This window comes from Camelus ferus, chromosome 2 (assembly GCF_009834535.1).
Source record: "Camelus ferus isolate YT-003-E chromosome 2, BCGSAC_Cfer_1.0, whole genome shotgun sequence".
Lineage (NCBI taxonomy): Eukaryota > Metazoa > Chordata > Mammalia > Artiodactyla > Camelidae > Camelus > Camelus ferus.
The window spans coordinates 94,420,910-94,442,886 of NC_045697.1; positions in this window are offsets into that span (position 1 = coordinate 94,420,910).

The window sequence follows — 21,977 nt, forward strand, 5'->3', positions numbered from 1 at the left end:
GCATGGAGCATCAGCTTACTCAAATACAGAGCAAAGATTGTGTTACTATCTTATAGAATTGTCTTGAAGATTGTGAGCTAATAGATTCATGCTGAGTTTGTGTATCACTTCCTGGTACCATAGCCAGCTTTCAAATGATGTTAGTTATTATTATCTTACTAAGATCTACAGAGAATACAGAGTAAGGAATTTAACCAAATTCATGGTCCTTAATTAATCTGATGATCAAAGGGTCATCCTTTCAATAAACACTATAAAGAGACATTATTTATACTAATCCAGTTTAATTTAGGTGAATCATTAAAATTCTAACCTTTAATAAAAGAATACTCTTCTGAAAAATAAACATCATTTTTACTTTAGCCTACTTTGATCCAGTGTTACTGCAGTTCACTTTTATAACCAGCAACATGGTCAGCCACAAAATATAGCTTACATTTTAAGAAATATTTTTGTTTTATTTTTTAGTATGAAGACCTTGGTAAGCAAATGTCAGTGGGGGAAAGATCTGTCATATTACTTTATATTCTCAAAATCCTCACGTATTTGTAAATTTTGAGATTTCCTTTATTTTTTCCACTCATAATAACATAAAGACTGTCTATTGTAAACTATCTGTTGCAGACAATGATTTAACTTATAATTAGTAGTTAAGGAATTCACTTTATATCCACAATGAAAATTTAAACAGCAAATATAAGTCTTACAATTTCAGATAGGCTTGTTTATTTGGAAAGAAGCTAACAGATGATATGAATAAGTTATGTATATCTCACACTGATGATAGAATTTATTTACTCAATAAATATTTTTTGAGCCTCACTGGGCCATCATGCAAATTGCAGGAGATACAGCTCTAAACAAAGGAGGGCACTGAAGAATTAACATGCTAACATAGGAGCCAAGAAATTAAATATCTCCAGGAAAAAGTGCAGGATTTCTTAAAATGTGTTAAGCAGGAAGAGAAGAAAGGCAGAGGTAAAGGCTGGAAAACGAGTGATTATATGCCCCATCTAATGACACTGAAATGCAGAGTATTTAAAATAAATTAGGGACCATACAAGGTAAGTCTTTCCACTGCCTTTTATATGAGACACCAGAGGACCTACAAATACAAATAGGTTAGTAAAATCAGTAATCCCAGTACAAGATGATAAATGTCACATTATGAACACATATTGGGATAAATTTGAGAGAGTTAAGGAAGTCTTTTCTGAAGCAATGGCTTCTAATTTGAGCATTAAAAGGAGCAGTTGGGGCTTGATAGACAGAGGAGGCCGAAGAACATTCCATTGAGAGAGAACAACAGTGTATGAAATTACCTGGAGACAAGTTCAGTTTACTGTATTATCCGATATGGGAAGAACAGTGCTAAGAGTTGAAGCTGGGAAGGTAAATAGGGCTTGGCTTGTATCATGAAAAGCCTAGTAAGCCGTGTAGAGTTTGATTGTGGAAACATTGGGGAGCCAATAACACAGTTTATCAGAGATGTGACATGATAAGATTTGTACTTTAGAAAGAACATTTGGGCTACAGTGTGGAAAATGGATTTGATTTGCAAACACGACTGGAGGCAGAGACACTAGTTGGAGGCTATTAGAGTAACTCGAGCCAGAGATGCTGGTGGCATGGACCAAAGGATAGCAGTGAAAACGGAAAAGAAATGGACCAAAGTGAATCATATTTAGGAGACAGACCTGACACAATCTGGTGATGGATTAGATGTGGGAGACAAGAAAAATAAGAAAGCAGAAGAACTCTGATGATACACACAGTTTCCTGGCTTGGGTAGGTGGGTAGAGATAGCAGTGCCACTTTCCCTTATGGAGTGAGAAGAGTTGGACATGCTCATCAAGGTTACAATTTATCTCTTATTTTTCCCGGTACAATTTCTTTCCTGGCATAATTCCACAGTTCTAAAGTCAGCTTGAGGATGTAATATGAAAGTTGTGACTCTCCATAATATGTTGCCAAAGCCTAAGTAGCACATTTCTCACATTTTATTTTTTTGAAATCAGGATACCTTGTAATTGATGCCAAAATAAATGTGCCAGGGACTTGGCAGAGGAGCACTGTGAGGAAACTACCAGCGGGGATATTCTAGCGGAGATGACACTCGCGAGCATTTGCACCCCCTTTCCCGCATAAGAGTAGTTGATAAGAACTGAACGTCATCTCGGAATCACTCAGAATGGCTGCCACTAGCAGAGGAACTGGCAGGAGCTCCATTCAAATTCCCGAATGAAGGCGGCCACAAGAGGCCCAGTTCAGTCCATGGAAATCACTGAATGTTTCTTCCTGCAGAAGATGTTTCTTTGGAGAAAAGGAGCAAAATCATAGACTTCTTAATCTGAGATTTAAAATGGACAAACAGCTTGACTCCTTCTGAAGAAGGTTGTGGGAGGGTGTTTATGAGTCCCTCAGGCAAAAGTTGCTGGAACTCATTCTAATAGCTGGCAGCCAGAAATGATAAATGTATGTGAGTCTCAAGGCAAATTATAATGGCTGCTATATTAAAGACCTAGTTCAGGCCTCAGAACTGAAAGAGTGGTTGTATTCTTCCTTGAAGAACAGTGGGGACTGAATAGGATGGAACCAGCAAGAAATCTTTAAATCAGGGAAACCAGATTCCTAATGTTTGACTACTTTTCAGCAGAACACAGTGGGGCATGAAGAAGCAATAGCATGTATCTGGAAGCGACCTAAATGTCCATCGACACAACTTGGTACAGAAGCTGTGGTATGTTTATGTAATAGAACACTACTCAGTCATAGAAAAGAATGAAAGTATGCCGTTTGCAGCAACATGGATTGAACTGGAGATTGTCATACTAAGTGAATGAGCCAGAAAGAGAAAGAAAAATACTATATATCACTTATATGTGCAATCTTAAAAAAAAAAAAAAAAAGACACAAATGAACTTATTTACAAAACAAAGACAGACATAGAAAACAAACTTGCAGTTACCAGAGGGGAAAGGCATTGGGAGGAATAAATTGGGAGCTGGGAATTTGCAGATACTAACTACTATGTATAAAATAGATAAACAACAAGGTCGTACTGTATAGCACAGGGAACTATATTTAATATCTTATAATGGCCTATAATGAAAAAGAATATGAAAAGGAATATATATATATGTATAAATGAATCACTATGTTGTACACCAGAAATTAACACAACATTGTAAATTGACTATACTTCTATTTAAAATAAAAAAAAAGAAGCAATAGTGAAGTTCAACTAGTATGACTCCAGTATCCACTTGTGTGTGAAAGCAGAATTGGCCCTTTTGAATGGCACTGCTGGGTTGTTGGACAACTTACACAGAGATCCAAGCAGGCTATGCAAGACTTCTTACTTATAAAGTATTAAGTATGTCCAGCAGTAGTGAAGAGTTATCACTGTATGTGTAGTCCAGATTTAAGGAGTAGCTTGTATCTGCAGCAGGAATAAGTATGGTGGTGTTCTCCTTGTACCAGAGTGAAGTCAGCAGTGTGAGAACACTTCTTCCACTGATTTTCACTGCACTTGACTTATTTGCATTGATAACACAACAAAATTGGAGTTGGATTTAAATGTTCAGCCCTAATTATTGATAGCAGAAACATTAAAATGTCTTCTAAAGGAACACGTGCTGATAATCTTAAGATGAAAATTTTAATCTAATTATAGTTTTTTAAATTCACATAGACATAACACAGTAATAAGGAGAGAAATTACTAAATATCTTGGAATTTTTGGAGTTTTTTCCCCCTCAAAAAGGGGCTAATATTAATTGTTAACCCCTACTACTATGGTATTTACATCCAAGGTAAAAATGGATTTACATAAATAATGCTTATCAGATAATGATAAACAGACAATGAAAGTAGGAAAATATACCTTGTGTTTAAACAAATAGCAATTAAGACAAATAGGACATGGGTAATTATATGGTGAATAATTGGTTGCTCACAAGTCTAAAATTACAAGCATGGGTTACAAAATATAGTGAGTGTCACCATGTTGGTGTGCTTAACCACCAACGCTCAAAGGAATTAGTCTTTAGAAATTGACTGTGAAATAAGCTTAAATGCAAACATTTATTATGATATTCAAACCAAGTAGTACAAATGAATACAAGATTTTTTCCAGTTATAAAGTTGCTGCGTGTATGTATTCTGTATATTTTTTCCCACAATGTTAACATTTTTCCTATTAAGCATTTTTTAAAATGATGCTATATCTAGAAAAATTAATGCCATCTTAAAATGAAAAAAAGTACGGCGTCACATCAGTGTTTTATTTAAGAAGGAACTACCTAACGTTTCTTTTAGGCTAAAGTGGGTTTTGTTTTTAATTACATCAACAAAACCTGAAGTATTAGGGTTCTCCACAGAAACAGAAACAATAGGAGACACACACACACACACACACACACACACAGAGTTTTATTATAAAGCATTAACTAACTCACACAGTTAAAGAGGCTGAGAAATGCCATCATCTGCAGTTGACAAAGAGGAGACCCAGGAAAGCCAGTGGTGCAGTTTAAAGACCTGGGAGCTGGAGAGGGAGATATAGATTCTAGTCTGGATCTAAAGGTCTGAGAACCAGGAAAGCCAGTGGTATAAGACCTAGTTTGAGGGCAGAGTAAGACTGATGTTCTAGCTCGAACATTCAGGCAGGTAGTCAACTCAACCTTCCTCGACCTTTTTGTTCTATTCAGGCTCTGGATGGATAGGAGGATGCCCACCCAGACTGGGGAGAGCCATCTGCATGGCTCAGTTCACCAATTCAAGTGATAATCTCTTCCGGAAACACCCTGGCAGACACACTGGAATAATGTTTAACTAAGTATCTGCATAGAAATAATGTTTAACCAGATATCTAGGCATCCTGGGCCCCACCCAGGTTGACACATAAAGTTTCCATGACACTGAATCTCCAAAGGAGTTTCTTATATCAAAAGCTTATGACAGTCTGTACCTCTTAGCAATCCAATGTGCCTATTGATCCAACAAGATACAGAAAACTCTGGATTAAGCTACAAACTTAACAAGATATGTTAAAAAAAAAATACAATTGAGGTATACTAAATCCTTATTTTCCTCAAAGTCTTTTCACTTTATTTAAAGAAAATGACACTATTTTCAGTCTGGAAAGTTCCGATGGAGAAGGATTGCACCAGTGTTAAGATTTCACAGAGCCCACCCTTCCACTTCACTCAAGCGTTCTGCTAGAATGATACATATCGAAATTGCTCTCCCTGACTTCCCTGATTACAAATACACACAGACAGAATGCCCTCCACACCCTCAGCCACACCCTCACATATTATCTTACTTTAACTCCATAAGAATCATCACTATTCAGGATTACTTAAAAATCAATTGTGTTAACTTGTTTATTTTCTGTCCATTCCATTAGGATGCTCACGGAATGAAGGTACAGCAGTGACTCATCAGCACAATATCCAAAGCCTGTGGAACAGCACCAGACACACATTAGGTGCTCAAAGTAAATTTTGTCACATACTTGATTCATCTGGGTGTCCTGTCAAAATTGTTCTTGAAGATAACTATTGATTACAGTCCTCAAAGAGTCACTACAAAGAAATAAGCCCCTGGAAAAATAGTTACCTATTTAGACAAGCAAATATTGAAGTGTTGACCAGTCTTGGAAAGTGTCAACAATAACCATATGACTTCTACTAAGGATGATACTAATCTTTGCTGTTGTCTTGTTTATACTGAAGATGGTATTTTAATATTTAGTTTTTCCATTCTACTTCTAGCTTCCAAGTTGCTTCTTCACCCCACTGATGCTCTAAATTATTTATCAGTCTTTATATCATTTCTTAGCAGGAAACTAAAATTCTTCCTGATACTTAAAAATGTCACTGGCTAATTTAAAGGATGGGCTTATATAAAAAGTTATCACTTTCATTTACAAGGATTCCTTAAATTTAAGGACTTCTTTAATTTGGTTTCTTGGAAAGATTCTTCCTTTCCTTAACTTTGAAAAGGAGTGATTTTAAGGGTAATAAGTGCATTAATGATGTGATTAATGATATGATTATATAGTTAGAGAAAAACAACTACTTCAAATACAGAAAAAAATATGAGAATAATGGAAGGAAGACAGGGCTAAAATAATAACTGATTTTATAAATTAGCCTGAGTTAAAAAGCTCCATTAAATGGTTTGTTGAAGATGGAAAGCTGGGTATGAAGGAGATACTGAATAAATTATTGTGTAATTGGATTTAACTGAAAAAAAATTTGTAAATTTTGTCAATTTGAATGAAGATTAAAAATAACTCTCTTCTTCTTGACTTCTGCCACATGAATCCATGAGAAATACAAAACTAAATATGGATGACGGAGTGTTAGGTGCTATGGAGAATTTTAAAAAGTGCTAAGATATGTATCCTACTTTCACTAACAGATTCATGCATAAGATCAAGAGTGTTGTGTGAAAGGGGAAACACTCAAATGTCAGGGGGGTCTAGACATACATTACTTCTAACTAGAAAGATTAGGAGAGGTTTTATCAAGCAAATGACATTGATTCTTGTCTGGGAAGGATGAGTGTGATGTAGGCTTTTGGTTGTGGGCCAGAGAGTGTTCCGGAGAGTGGGAGCAATATGAACAGGGCTACATAACTGGGAAAACATTATATATGCAGACTTGTGACATTCTACTTGCTGAAGTTTGAAAATTGGGGAAGAGTGCATAGAGGGGGTCATACAAGAAATTCTGTATGCAAATAGGTCATATAAACCTTGAGTGGCTGTAGAGTTGTATTTTCGTTGGTGATGGAAAAGCAGCAAATTTTTTTTCCACAAGGGCTTGGTATGATCATTGTTGTATTTTGGAATATATGTCTGATATGAGTGGGTATGAAAGATATGAACAGGAAGTTTGTTCTGAAATGATTTTCAAGGCCCAGACAAAGATGATGGAATCTCCTGAAGCAGAAACTTAGTCACTATTGAAAATAAGTTTGGAACTAAAGTTCAGAAGTCACAGGCACTCAGTGAAGGATGATGGAACTTGGCAAAGAAAAAGAAATTATAGCAATTTATATGTGATTTGGAGTTATGACAATGCTTAAATCTTTTCATAAAACTGTTACATATATGATATATATATATATACATACTTACATGTACATATATACATATTATTGATTTTCCCTCAATTGGGATTTGTTTAATTTATTTCTGTGATTAGAACGGGATTATGGTTTTTTTAGGAGAAGGACCACAGAATTAAATGTCATTTCCATTACATCATATCAAGGACACTGTTATGGGCTGAATTGTGTTTCCCTCAAAAAAGATAAAATCCTAACCTCAGTATCTCTAAATGTGAACTTACTTGGAAATGGGGGTGTTGCAGATGTCATTAGTTAAGTTAAAATGAGGCTACATGTATACGTCATATATATATATGTATGACAGCAAAAGAGCTCCTAATAACCAAACATGGAACAATTTGAGACTATTTGAGTCACAGGATAATGTATTATTGGTTTACAACCAAAAACATTAAATGAATTTCTATGAGTCCATAGTGATATAAGTAAATAATTGAATGAATAAATAAATTAAATGGGGGAGATTTAACAATTCTCTCATGTAGAAGAATTCCGCATAATTTATGTGTTTACTAGACCTTCAGGGAGGTGAAACAGAAATCCTCATTTCCTTAGTGTGGATTGTGCAGTGATTATTTCCAAAAAGTATAGAATGGAAGAGGGGAAGGGGAGTAACTTACAGCTGAGAAACCCAACAAACACTACCTGAGCCTGGTGATGAATAGTGATAAGGGATGGGAATGGTATGTGCCTGCACTGCTTGCCTAGGGCTGTTGTAACAAAGTACCAAAAACTGGTTGCTTTAAATAAAATAAATTCATTGTGTCACAGTTCTGATGGCTGGAAGTCCAAAACCAAGCTTTCAAAGGGCCATGTTCTCCCGAAAGCTCCAGGGGACAATCTTCTCCATGCTTTTCTCTTGGTGTTGGGTGTGCCCAGCAATCCTTGGTATTCCTTGGGTTGCAGCTGTGTGACTCTAATCTTTGCTCTTATCAACACATGGCCTTCCCTCTGTGTCTCTTTGTCCTCTCGTTGCTATACTCTTACAAGGATACTATGGATATTAGATTTGGAACCTGACCTTCTGCAGTATGACCTCATTTTAACTTAATTAATTACATGTGTAACAACCTTCTTTCCAAATAAGACCAACATATTGAGACACTGAAAGTTAGGATCTCATTTATCTCTTTTTTTGGGGAGGAAGTGGTGTATACAATCCATATCAATGACCTTGATAGTATGAGATGAAAATGGCACTTAATCTCTGTGGTCTTCATCCTAAAAACTATAATCCCATTCTAATCATGAAAACAAAAAAGATAAATCCCAATTCAGGAACAATTTACAAAATATTTGACCAACACTCCTCAAAACTACCAACGTCATGAAAAACAAGAAAAGTCTGAGAATCTGCCACAGCCACGAGGAGCTTAAGGGGACACCATAATTCAGTGTAATGTGATGTCCTTGATAGGATCCTGGAATAGAAAAGGACAATCAGTAAAAACTAAGGAAATCTAAATAAAACATGGACTTTAGCTAATTAATGTATCAATATTAGCTCATTAATTGTAACAAAGGTACCATAATTAATGTAAGATGTTATAAATAGGAAGAAACTTGAGTGCAAGTTGTATAGGAATTCTCTATACTTTCTTGGGTTTTTTTCTGTAAATCTAAAGCTATTCTAATACTGAAAGTTTGTTTAAAAATATATTTACTATTGCAATTAAAAAATGAGGTAACACATATAAATGCTTTGCATAATGTATTATGTATGACAGATGCTATATAGTGGCTATTTATGTAAGTTTCAGTATATTTACAAATATTAACATAAATGTTGAATAATAATTATTAACAAATGAAATAAATCCACATTTGTAGTGTCAGCCTCCTCCTCCCCATTTTTAACACAGCATGCTAAATGTGTACCTCCCACTGGGATCGCAATAATTGAACAAAGTTTAGCAAATTTATAATTTGTGCTGGTTTTCAGATTGCTATTGTAAAAGTTAATAGTTTAAGTTCTTTCTTCATTATAATGAATGGAAATGAGTTGGAATTATATAAACGCATTACATTTAATCATGCTTTAAATTTCTGGGTAGAGAGACAAACTCAATTTCCACATGCTGACAAATGGTTTGGATCAAGAAATTTAAAGTAATTATAGATACTGACATTCCTTGGGGATGTTCATGGGGTTGTATCATCACGGTTGCTTGGTTCACATAGTTTAAAAGAAGAGACTTGTCTTCCTGAAGAATATTCTGTTTGGGTGATAGAGACTCCAAGCTCCAGTTTTGGAAAAAGAGGATGAGACAGTGGCTTTAGGGCTCTGATGAAGTAAGAACCAAGGGTCCAGTGCAGGCACTCCTGGCAGTGTTCTACAGAATCCTGTGCTAAGTGTCATTCCTTCTTCAAAGTAGTCCCCAGCTCCCTAGCTGACTCTGCTCCAAAAATCACAAAACTCATTTCTGAGAAGATCCTCAAACACACCAAGTCACCTCCCTCCTCACCTTAGGGCATTTGCACTCTCTCTGCTTCAAACATTCTGCCCCATGGCTGACTTGCTCCCCTCCTGGCTTTGCTCGAGGATTACTCTAGTGAAGGCTTCCTTTCCCACTTGATTTAAGTTGTACTACTCTTCCCACCCTGATTCCCATCCCATTACCTCACCTTTCTTCCTCTGCAGCATTGGTCTCCCTTGAACATGTCATTTAGTTCTCAAATTCTGAATTATAGATTGTCTCCTTTCACTAAATTGAAGACCAGCTTTAGCTTGTTTTGTTCACGGCTGTAAAATAGTGCCCAGAACAGTGCCTGACACATGCAGGCCATTCAGTACATTTTTGCAGAATAAAAGAATAACAACAAAAAAAATTAATGAATTAATTCCTTAATGAAGTTCTATAGTGATATGCTTTAGTCTTCTTTTCCAACATAATTTATTGTTTTGCCTACTTAGGAAATTATATTTATATATTATACAGTTTGTATAAGCAGGTCCAAAGTTCATATTATGTCATAGAATTTCTAAATCTTTATAGAATCATTATGAATTTTACAAGGAGCTGTTATGGTTTTAACCATATAATCTGCTAAATTTCAAGGATACAGTCAAATACAACGATCCGATGAGGACAATACTATCAGAATATTCTTGCTTTTTAAAAACACCTTATTGGAGACTGAAATAAGGTGGTTAAATCTCTCTCTGTGATTTATTATTTATTTACTCTGGGTTATAGTTCATTATTTTCAGTCGAGGATTTTATATCCTTGAGTTATTAACATAATAGACTGTAAAGATTTCTCCGGCAACATGTTGGTAGGAGATTACCCACTTATATAGTAAAATAAAACACCATAATTTTTATTAACATGTCATGATTCCAGTAATGCACTAAAACCCTCATAAAAACTTTAATTTTGATATATGGTATAGAAGAGGACTAGAGAGTAAACATGGCAGGAAACAGTGTAAATGATTTAGATTCATGATGACCTCTAAATTAGTCATCAAATAAGGGAAAAAAGTATAAAGATATCAGTGTGATTAAATAAATGTGGATGTCTGTTCAACGCATTAAGCACATAAAAAGGCTATAAGCCCGGATGTCACACGAAAAAGACAGTCTTACTCTACTCTTTTATAAACGTGTGGTATTGACTTTCAGTGATATATTTCATTTTGGTCAGTATACATTACACATATAATTGCATGAATAAAAATGAGTATAAATTTTTAAAAGATGCTATTAGCTTAGTTTTTTGGCACATTGTTTGCCACATCCCAATTCCTTAAAATACGTTTATTCTTTTCACTCTAGCTTTTGGACTAGTTAAAAACCAAATCATCTGCGCAATCTGCCTGTAGGCAAGGAAAAGAAATCGACTGATTTTCTTCCTGTATTTTATGCTTTGGTCATAGTTTTATTCTTCACAACTTATATTTATGATAGTTTCATGTTTATAAAGATGGCATAAATTACTTAAGAAACTGTTCTTAATAAAAGAATTAATGTAATAAAACTCAATCACATGTAGATCCCCAGATTTGGCTTTTATGAATATTTTATATTTTCTTCAAAAATATTTTGGTAACTATCTAGTATTTCATAATGGTAGACTACAATTTTTAACTATTCCTGCACTGCTTTAAATGCTGGCTCCAATTTTGCCATTTTAAATAAAGTTATGATTAAAATCCTCGGGCATCGTCCAACTTGGGTGCCACACAAAACAAAGCCAGGAGGAAGGCCTGGGTGTGGGTCCTTTATAGGGCGGTGACTCAAGGAGTGGGGAGTGGGAGCCAGCGGAGGCAAAACAAACCCGGAGGGAGTTATGGATGTAACCGCTGTGGACAGCCGGTGCAGTGTCCTCCTCGGGGACAGTCGGGGAACCATGTAGGATCCACCTCAGAATGTCTCTCCTAGGATGGGAGGAGGATTTATTCATTTTGTGCCCTCGCCTATCTCACTTCCCAGCTCCCTGGACCTGAGCTGGGCGTGCTGAGCTGAGGCGGTTCAGGAAGAGGTCTGGGGGAGCCAAGCCGAGGCCTCCGAGCGCTGCAGCCGGGCACTGCCAGCACGCACGGTGTCCACACCGTCTGCGGATGACAGGACAGGTGGACCCGGGAGCCCAGCAGGTAGGGACACCTCCTCCAGCTCAGTAGGGACAGCGAGGAGATGAGAAGCCCGCTGCTGTGGGCGCCCCCAGGACAGTCCAGTACACAGTTCCACCTGCCCGGGGAGACCTGGACTCCTTCCTGGGACCCGGTGGTGGCCGCGGCGACACCCCGGTGACTTTGGACTCCCTGGAGTCCTGACGCGGCCAGAACAAGAGAAGCCCTGGCCTAGATGTCTCTAAACTTACAAAGAAACTGAACAAATATGCCAGGCTCCAAGTGTTCCTTGTCTACTCTTTCCAATTAGCATGCAAAGAAGGCATTTTTTTTTTCTCCCATCTTAAAAACAAACAAAATACCCCAGCAACTTGACCCCCCTTTCCTTTCAGCTATCACTGCATTTCTCTCCTTTCCTTTACAGTTAAACTGTTGAAAGCTTTTTTTTTTTCCCTTCCCCATTCTCTGTCTCAAACTCTTCTCCCAGTTTCTTATGAAAATATTTCAGTCAGGTTTTTGCCACTAATCCACTGAAATCTCCATTGTCAAGTTCACCAATTACCTTCCTGTTGCTAAATTCGATTTCAGATCTCCTCTTATCTGACTTATTATTAGCAGCGTTTGACACTACGGTGTTTCTTCTCTTCCCTTGAAAAACTTCTCCACTTGATTTCACATAGGATTTTTTCCCCCTGTGCGTCATTGGCTGTTTCACCTCAGGCTTCTAAAGTATTTTCTCCCCAACTCCTCAAATTTCTCCCCACTTTTACAACTGGTATGACTAAGGCTTCACTTCTTGGACCACTTATCTTTCCAATATATATTCTCTTCCAGAGTCCTGGATTGAAATACCATCTGCCTGCTAATCATTCCTAAATTTATATTTTTGGCTGATCCTCTGTGCTGACTTCAAAAATCATATATTCAGCTAACTGCTCACTTGGATGTCACTTGGATAAACACATGGCAACTGTCAAAACCAAACTCCTGATTTCTCTTTCTTACAACAAACAAACAATCTCCTTCTCCCACTTTCTTCCCTAGCTTGGTAAATGTTTTCTCTATTCCTCTGATTTTTAGGTGATTCCCTTCACCACTCTTCTTTTCCCTGCACCTGTAAATCTTACTATCTCAACACTTATCACCTCTGGGTACTTTGGTACAAAGCATCTTCTTTCACTGAGGTTGTTGAAAATCTCTGAGGTCTTCCTTCCTCTTCTGTGAATTCCTCCTCAGTGTATTCAGTGCAAGGCAGTCACAGTGGTCCTGAAAGGACATTCACCAGAGCAGGTCAGGGGCCCTCAGGGCTCTCCAGTGACACCCCACATCGCTCTAAGTGAGAGCCCATTGTCTTCTGTAGCTTATAAGGGTATATGTAGTCCAGCTTCCACTCCGTCTAAGAGCTCACAACCTCTTTTCATTTTCTTCACAAGCCTCTCTAGCTGTTTCTCAAGCAAGAGCAGGCCAAGCACATCTAAGCCATGTGGTCTTTGCTCTTACTCTTCTGTCTAAAATGCCTCCCTGCAGTTTATCTGCACGCATCGCTGTCTCACTATCTCTCAGTTACTTTGCCCTCCCTATTTAAATTTCCACAACCACCTCTCTGCTGCCACTCTGTCCCCCTTCCCTTTATTACTATTTTTTCCCATAGTGCCAATCACCATTTAACCTACTGTTTATTATACCTGTTCCCTTGTGGGACATTTGGCCCCGTCCAAACCTCCATAAGACATTTGGTCTATGCCGTAAGATCCTTGAAATCAGGTCCTATCCAAAACATCAATGGCCATATTTGGTCCATGCCAGATGGTTTTGGGCAGGACCGAATATCAAGGACTGTTTGGCATCGACCAGATATCTCCATATATGTTTTGTTCAGGACCCAATGTCTGCTAATCCACCTATTCTACTTTTGGTTTCCCACTTTATTTCAATGCAATCTTCCTGAAAAAATAAATTGTTGTCCATTTTAATAACTGCTGTATTTCCAGTGATAAGAATAATAGCTGCATTGCATTAGGCATTTAATAAATATAGGAAATGTTGAATTAACACTTGATTTTTCTATGAATGTCTCTCTGCATGTCTCCTATGCCTCAACAATTTCTTTAGAGATATGGTGCTAATGTTGATGCATTAAACAAAATTTATGATTTATAAAAGGAGAAACACTCTTCAACTACACATCTGCCATATTATCTCATGTTGTGAAAGGAATATATGGAGCCAAAATGAGGTAATGCAAGCGACAAGATATTAAGCACAATTTTTAAATTAATCTTTATCTCTAAGTTAAATATAGAAAGTAAGGAAAATCTAACTCTATATTCTTTTAAATTTCACTATAGTCATCATTAGGTGCTAAAAATACTCATATTGAGGTTCTGTAGTTACTTTCTTCATTCTTTCTTTCTTTAAATATTGAATGATTCCTATGTGTTAGATACGTATGAAAGCAATTCAGTACTCTGTTAAGATGCTTCCTAAAATTACTACTCAATTTCCCTGAAAGAGGCAACTATGGCAAAAGATGAGGAAACTGAGCATTTATTCATCCATTAGGGAGACAATGAGGTAATATTAGGCAGGAGGGCATGCACGTATTGAGACAGGAAGGGGGCAGGGCACAGCAGTTAACATCAAAATGGTGGAAGATTCAACCCCCAGTAGGCCTTGAGGCTCAGGATGGTGGGAGATTTAACTTCTAGTAGACCTTGAGCTTCATTATACGCCTACTGGAATATATTAGCATGGTGAGTAACATGCCCACAGGCACCATGACAGTCCCAAGGCTAGCCACAAAAGGGTGAAGAGTGGGAAATGGCCAACTTCGTGGGAATCTTGGCCCCTTCCCCAGGCTAGTTAGACTTGTCCTTCCACTTATTAGCATATGAAGTCACTGAGCCCACAGAAACTGGCAACATGACGCTTTGTGGCTGCTGCCTCTGTCTCTCCCCCCAACCTTTGGAGACGGCCTGCGCTCTGTCTGTGGAGCATGTACCTAGTTTTACTCTAATCTGAGCATCCAACCCCCACATCTCGTGGCCTTTCTCTTGCCTTTCAATGTATCTCTCTGAATAAATCTCCCTTTATTCAACTGTGGCTCACTCTTGAATTCTTTCCTGCGTGAAGCCAAGGACCCACACTTGGCGAGGCACCTCCCAGGGGCTCAACTGAAGCCTAGGACACAGCCCTCCTTTTGCCCCACATCTGTTTTTCCTGCAGCAGTATTGCCCTTATAAATCGACTTCTAAGCATAATTCTACTTCACTGTTTACATTCCTATCCTGATAAAATGTGCAAAGAATATTCTAGGAGTTTTGTACTTTCAAATATCTTCTTTCATGTTTTAGAGCAAGACAATTGGAAGATGTAGGATAACTAAAAACAGACTTTAACCACAATTTCATCAGGTGCTAAATTCTTTCCACAACAACATAAAAGCTATTCTCTCCAGTAAGATTCTTCATTTGAAAAATGGATCTTCATGGAATTCTTACTGAATTTTTAACTCTCTAAGCCAAATTTGTCATTACATTCAGCAAATTGGCTGCTTCAATTTGTCTTAGAAACTAGTCAATAACAAGTAAGAATGAAAACATTCCAAATGATTTAGCATTTCCTCTATGAGTAAAAGTAATGGAAATCAGATTATTCGAGTTGTGATTTTCATTAAACTGAAGATTTATTTATTTTCTGAAGAAAGAATTAACTAATGCTTTCCATATAAATCATCAAACTTTAGGTAGTATTATAATGCAAAAATATAACCCGAAGCATATTGAATTTTGAATTGCAATTTGAAGGAAATTATTTCAAGATGTTTAGAAACTAATATGCTAAGATAATGAATAGCAGAATATTATCATTTACCAATCACATACTTAAATGAAAAATCTTTTGTATAATATCATGCATCTAGTTTGCATAAATGAATTATGCATAGACTTGGAAAATATTGAATTTGGTAAAATTAAAATTAATAATGTCCCTTTCAAAACATATGCCATCTCTATAATTATTATTTTATTAAAGTTAATTATGCTAATGCCATCATATTCTAATGTTTAAATTAAATTTTAGTTCTATTCTACTTCAAAATACAAGACCACTAAAAGACTGCCAAGTATTTTAATGTACTTATTTTATTTTGCTAATTAAGGAAATAACAAATACTTCAATATTTCAAATTCAAGACTTTCTACTCTTTAGGTGATACATATAACAATAACAAGATCTATTTAAAATGAAATTTATTAAAATCCTTTAAATACATTGCTTATAATTTTTACAATCTGAATTAATTCAATTAGAAAGAGGCTTAAGTTTAAAACATATGCTCATATATAGATTAAGACGGAATTGCAGTAAATAAAACAATCAGCAATTTTCTTCCTTCAAATCCAAGTAGTTAAAAATAATCTTTCTAGCATCCTACCATTAATCTTCTGATTCATTAGATAAACTGATTAAAATAGTTATTAACTATGATTGTACAATTCTCATATCCATCATCTGAATTTCTCTTTTCACCTTACATCTGAGATAAGCAGAAAGCCTTTGTTTTATTACTCACTAGATGCTGAGATAAAATTTGCTAATATTCAATAGCATTGCCTAACAGTAGTCAGTAATTCCTTCTGAGTTTGAGTGCGTAAAGTATTACTAAAAGAATAGTTAATCAAATACCATATAGTTCATCACAAATTTTACATGTTCTTTAGATACCTATTTACAGAATTTACCATGATATGCTCTTTTTTGAAACTCTTCATTGTTTGATAGTGAATATCTGCAAATAAGTCTTATGTAGAATGAAAGAAAAAGCTTAATTTGAAATTCCTTAGACTAAATAATTAGCTTCAGTGAGTTTTTCTTTGTTGTTTATTTTATTTTGTTATTTAGTGAGACAGCTTTCCTAATTGTAAATATGTTTGGATACAAAAACGTAACAACACCCACTTCTTACTGAGAGTCTGCCAGTGTTAGGCTTGATAGCACTTTTCAAAGTATATCTTTTAAAAATTCTTCCTCAAAAAAAAAATTCTATTTATTTTCTATTTTTCCCATCGTCTTTAATTAACCCTTTTAAGTATATTTCTTTTTTGGGTGGGGAGGAAACAATAATTATGTTTGTTTGTTTGTTTGTTTGTTTGTTTATTATTTCTTTTATTTAAAAAAATTTTCTACTAGAGGTACTGGGGATTGAACCTAGGACCTCATGCATGCTAAGCATGTGCTCTACCACTGAGCTATATACCCTCTCCCTGGCAAAAGTTTTGATTTACATACTATTGCTCCCAAGATTCAGACAAAGAAAATGAGATTCAGGGTTTAAGCAGATTGCTAAGAATATATCATCAGTGATGGAAACAGCAGAACTAGCATTTGCTCCTAGGGTATTTTTTTCCTATTAAGGACTACTGCCAGCACTTGTGCCTGATACATATTCTCTTTGCTTTAAAACTTTATCTGCCTTTGAACTTTTGCTTATTTGTAGTTTTGCTGTGTTTGATACATGATACACAAAGAAGTTACAAAATACAAAATTTAGTATCAAATGCAATTTACAAATGGATTAAAAGCAGGATGGAGAATAACACCAGTAGGTCTTCCACTGGTCCTCTAGCTCCATGACTCAGGCAAATACTATTCACTCAGCCTTTTGGTTACTCTTTAGAGAGAACACGAAGAAACCAATCGCACGATTGGTACTACATAACACTTTGAAAAACTGTTCTTTAGCTATACTTTCCACTGAACAATGTATCCTGGAAAGATAGAAGTGTTTATTTCATTGAAGGGTTTTGAGTCAGTGGTGGAATGACAGGTCACAATTTTCCTGTTTTGTCACATGCTGCACTTTTCTTCACCACAACCCAATGTCAGTAAAATTGGCTTTACTGCATGAGGGCAAGAGGACCCAAATGTGGTTCGTTAACAATATTTTTTTTTTGTTATTCAGATAGGTTTTTTTTTTTTTTTAATTTAGTTTTTGTTTGTTACAGCCTTTGCTGGAGAACTGAATCTCACTGACACCTAGTAAAGTCCTTTCTTCTGCCTAAGACCGTAGGGATCAAAGATGCTCCAGGGCCTGCAGCACAACCAAAGAGATGGTGATTCTTTATGATTTGTTTGCTCGTTTATCACAGAATACTTTCACAAAGCATATGATGGAAAATTCCAAACATCCACCTCTGCTACAGCGACTGCTAGGGAGTGCCACCCAGTATGCAGAACTATACTCTGAGAACTGCCTAAGAATCTTCTCTACTTTTCCTTTACCACTGGAACCCAGTTTTCTGTAGTTGGCTTTGTACTTTGCTCACAATGTTGCAAATATTACAGCCCTTGGCATTTTAAGACAGACACATTTGCAAGATAGTATGGGTCGGTCGCTATATGGAGACTTCATTGGATGCTTTCATACGCATCAGATGTGCACAAGTAGCAGCCGTACTGAGAGAAAAACAGAGGAGGTAGTGCCTCTTGACTGTCAATGTCACACCCAGTAATGGGCTCTGTCAGTTGATCATACCAGTGAGGTGTCTGACACTCTCCAGTGCTTATTCAAATATCACTTCCTTAACTTTTGAATGTTCTTATATAGCACATTTGGGGAGATAAGATTTATGCACATAATGTTGGAGAATTTCCTTGCTTTTTTACTCCAAAGAGCATGCAGACTGGTGTTCAGCAGTCCTATCCAATTATTGATAATCTTGACATTCCCTTTTCTGCTACAACCCTAAGAAGCACAGACCCCACATTCTGCTTATTTGTAATGGAGAAACTGGGTTTACAAGAGTCCTAAATACTGAAGATAGTATCCACAGAGAGTGGTTGGAATTGAACTGAGTAGTGCCTTGAAGCAGGAACAGGTAATTGTCACTGGGAGACCCACTGCCGATGGCAACAAGAAGGCATGCCAGCGTGGTTCCCATTAGTTGGCTCCCATGTGTTTTTCTGCTGCTATTTAGGAGTTTGTGCAGGCAACCGGGCAACTGCTTTTTGTTCTTTTTTGTCCTGTTTTTCAAGTTTCCCCACCCTATGTCCTCCACATACCATCTCAAGTTCCAGTGACTCAGCTTATACCCAACCTGGGCAACCTGCTGCCTCTTTATTCTTGCTCTTTTCAATGTATTGTAGCATTTACATGCTATGTACTGCTTCCTTCATTATTGAGCACTTAGGTCTCGACCTCCTTTTACTCTCCCAAAAACCTCTCGGGGAAAAGATGTCTTGGTTTCCACTGTCTCTTCCTCTCCGCACACTGAAACAATCTTTTGAGTTGCATCTTTTAATCAACCTAATCCCCCTGGGTACCTGAGCTAATAAAGGGCAAATGGATGTAGGAAAAGAAAAACTTCCTTTTACCTTCTTAGTTTTTGTCACTGGGCCTGAGAATTAAACTGATGTAAGACAGATTAATGGGAGAAAAGCATACAGATTTTATTTAATGCTTTAAAGCATTGAATTAAATAAAGCATTTAATTCAACATGCACATAGGAATCTTCAGAAGGAAAATGAAGACCCAAAGAAGCAGTAAGGACCAAGAGCTTATAAACTTTTTAAACAAAGAAATGTAAACAAGACTTAGGGGTTTAGGCTTGGACAGTAAATTGTGGGAAACAGACCGGGAATATACAGGGACATGGAGGAAACTAACAGAAGACGAGGGTTATTTCAGTAGGGTTGTTTGTACAGATCCATTTTGGCATTGGCTCAGGCTCTAGTGAAGAATGTCATTCTCCTCCTGGTATACGGAGGGCACCTTTCTCACAGAAGATTTTATCACCTGTGTTGAGACCGAAAGGGAGCCTTGAGAGCCCTTCCTGCATCTGCTGTTTCTCAAGTGCCTTTAGTTCAAAATAATCAATCCATATGCCAAGGCAGCATATGTTGGGTTGTCATGTCCTGATCCCTTTCATAACACTGGGTAAAAACCTTAGTGATTATCTCTCAACTTGGGGGTGGATTAAAAGGGTGCCAACTGGACTATTTCCTATAGCCTTTCTAACCATTTTACAAGACTATTCCTGCTTTTCTTTATCTCATAACTAGATGTGGTCTCTGGTGTAACCTTAAGGAAACTAGCTACTGGAAAAACTTGAATCACAAGATCTTGGAATTAAAGAGAATGCACTTGCTCAGTTACTTGCTCAATTAAAGTTGTTCTCTACTACAGCAGGAATAGTAGCAAGCATTAATTCAACAACTGAGCCCCTACCATGTTACATTCACTAAACTATAACTGTAATACATTAAGAACAATAATATGTTATGTACCTTCATGTATATATATATATGGCGTAAAAGCAACAAACATGAAATCTGTATTTTCTAGGAAAAGGAAAGCCACTTTAAGGAAGAAGAGTGTTTACCTAGAGATTTCTTTTAGTGAGATTGGTATTATTAAATATATTTTAAAGATCATCAAAATGATCAATTTATTTGCCCAAGATAATATAACTAGCAATCATTATAACTAAATTTTGAACTCAGATATTTATTTCAAACTCTTTCTTTAAATCACCAAATTATACGTTTTTTCTTTTATTATTCTTAGTCTGCTCATAACAACTTATCCCATACTCTAAGCAACCTATAAAGTATGGAAAGTTTGACTATATTCAAATTTTGAGAATAAAATATTCAATGTAACTGAACATGGGAATTTTCTATTGAAAAGATACTGTTTCAACAGATTAAAGGTAGATTTTTTTTCCCTTGCCTGTTCAGTGGGAAATCTTCTTGCATTTTACATTTACTTGCTACCTGTAAATCCAGATTATATTTTTGATTTTAAGACCATGTTTTATAGAATATTGAACAGGTTGGATTTAAATAGAATATCTCAGTATTTGCCAAAATCTTATCCAAAAATTGTTTTTCTGGAGATAGCCTAGCACACAAGAGTTACAGGCCAGTTCACAGACTCTTCTTATTTTAAAATCAACTAATCTCCATATGGAGATATCTAAAAGCATAAATTTACATGAGGTCGTGAGATAATTCAAGTAGTAGAATCTGGGAGTTGGCAGTGAGGTGAATAGGATTTTTTTTATAACAGTTCTCAAGGAATAATTCTCCTCAAGACTAATTTTAATTTTAAATCACATGAGCTGAATGACTATGCGAGTATATTGAGAGAAAGTCCAACATGGGCATATTTTCTAAGACAGCAGAAGGTCATTTCAAATACCTTACTTCTAGGAGAGTTATAAATTATTTGATTTTTATCCATAAAGATTTTTCTTTAAATTTAGTGCTAATTGTGCGCTTACTAAAAGGAGAGATAAATTAGCAAAGACAACTCATGATGTTGGGATTTTTTATGGGCTGCGTAAGAAGAAAGTTCTACTCCATTTTCCATTATTTCTTCTAACTTTGATAGCCAAGCGTGAACTAAATAACGATGAAAGTACTACTGCTACTACTGTTACCAGTAACAATAATCAATCGCCACTTTGTGTAATCCAAGTAAACATCAGGTCAGAAATACAGTTCACCAAGATACAGTGAAATGTTCATCTTAGTCTTTTCTGAAGATCTATTCTGAATATCAGGAAATTTTTTTTTAACTCCTAAAATTCTCCACAATTTTCAAAAAACATTTAAATATTAACATTGTGTTAAATATATGTTCCACCTAATGTCACTAAAATTCTATTATTTTATGACATTTACCATCTCAGAGATCAACCTGCATTTTACATCCTTATAGAGAGGAAAATTTTTAACTCATTTATTTGATAGAATAAAATAAAAGTGAACTCCGAGTGAGAAGATTGTTTACATAGGGAACCAGTAATTTAAATTCCTGAACAATATAGCAAAGTAAAGCTATCTGGACCTAGGTGTAAAAGCAACTAACATGCAATTTGTATTTTCTAGGAAAAGGAAAGCCACTTTAAGGAAGAAGAGTGTTTACCTACAGACTTCTTTAATAAATTCAGATTTTAAAAATGTCAGAAAAAATATTTAAAGTTTGGAAATAATGCAATATGGGTGGTACATCTTTTCAATGTCACAAAGGAGTGAAGTCCATCTAAGGGTGTTTTTTTGGGGGAAATGTACTTAACTCACCTCCTGTAGTCACTTGGAATGCTTAATTAGAATTCTGGGGAGATGTCAGATTTTTATTTATGAAACATTTTGATAACTGAACTCATGGGAATGCATGACATTTCCAAAGGGGAGAAGAAAATGAAGAAAAGAGTATTACATTTTAACCCGGGAAATACCTCAGTTCAA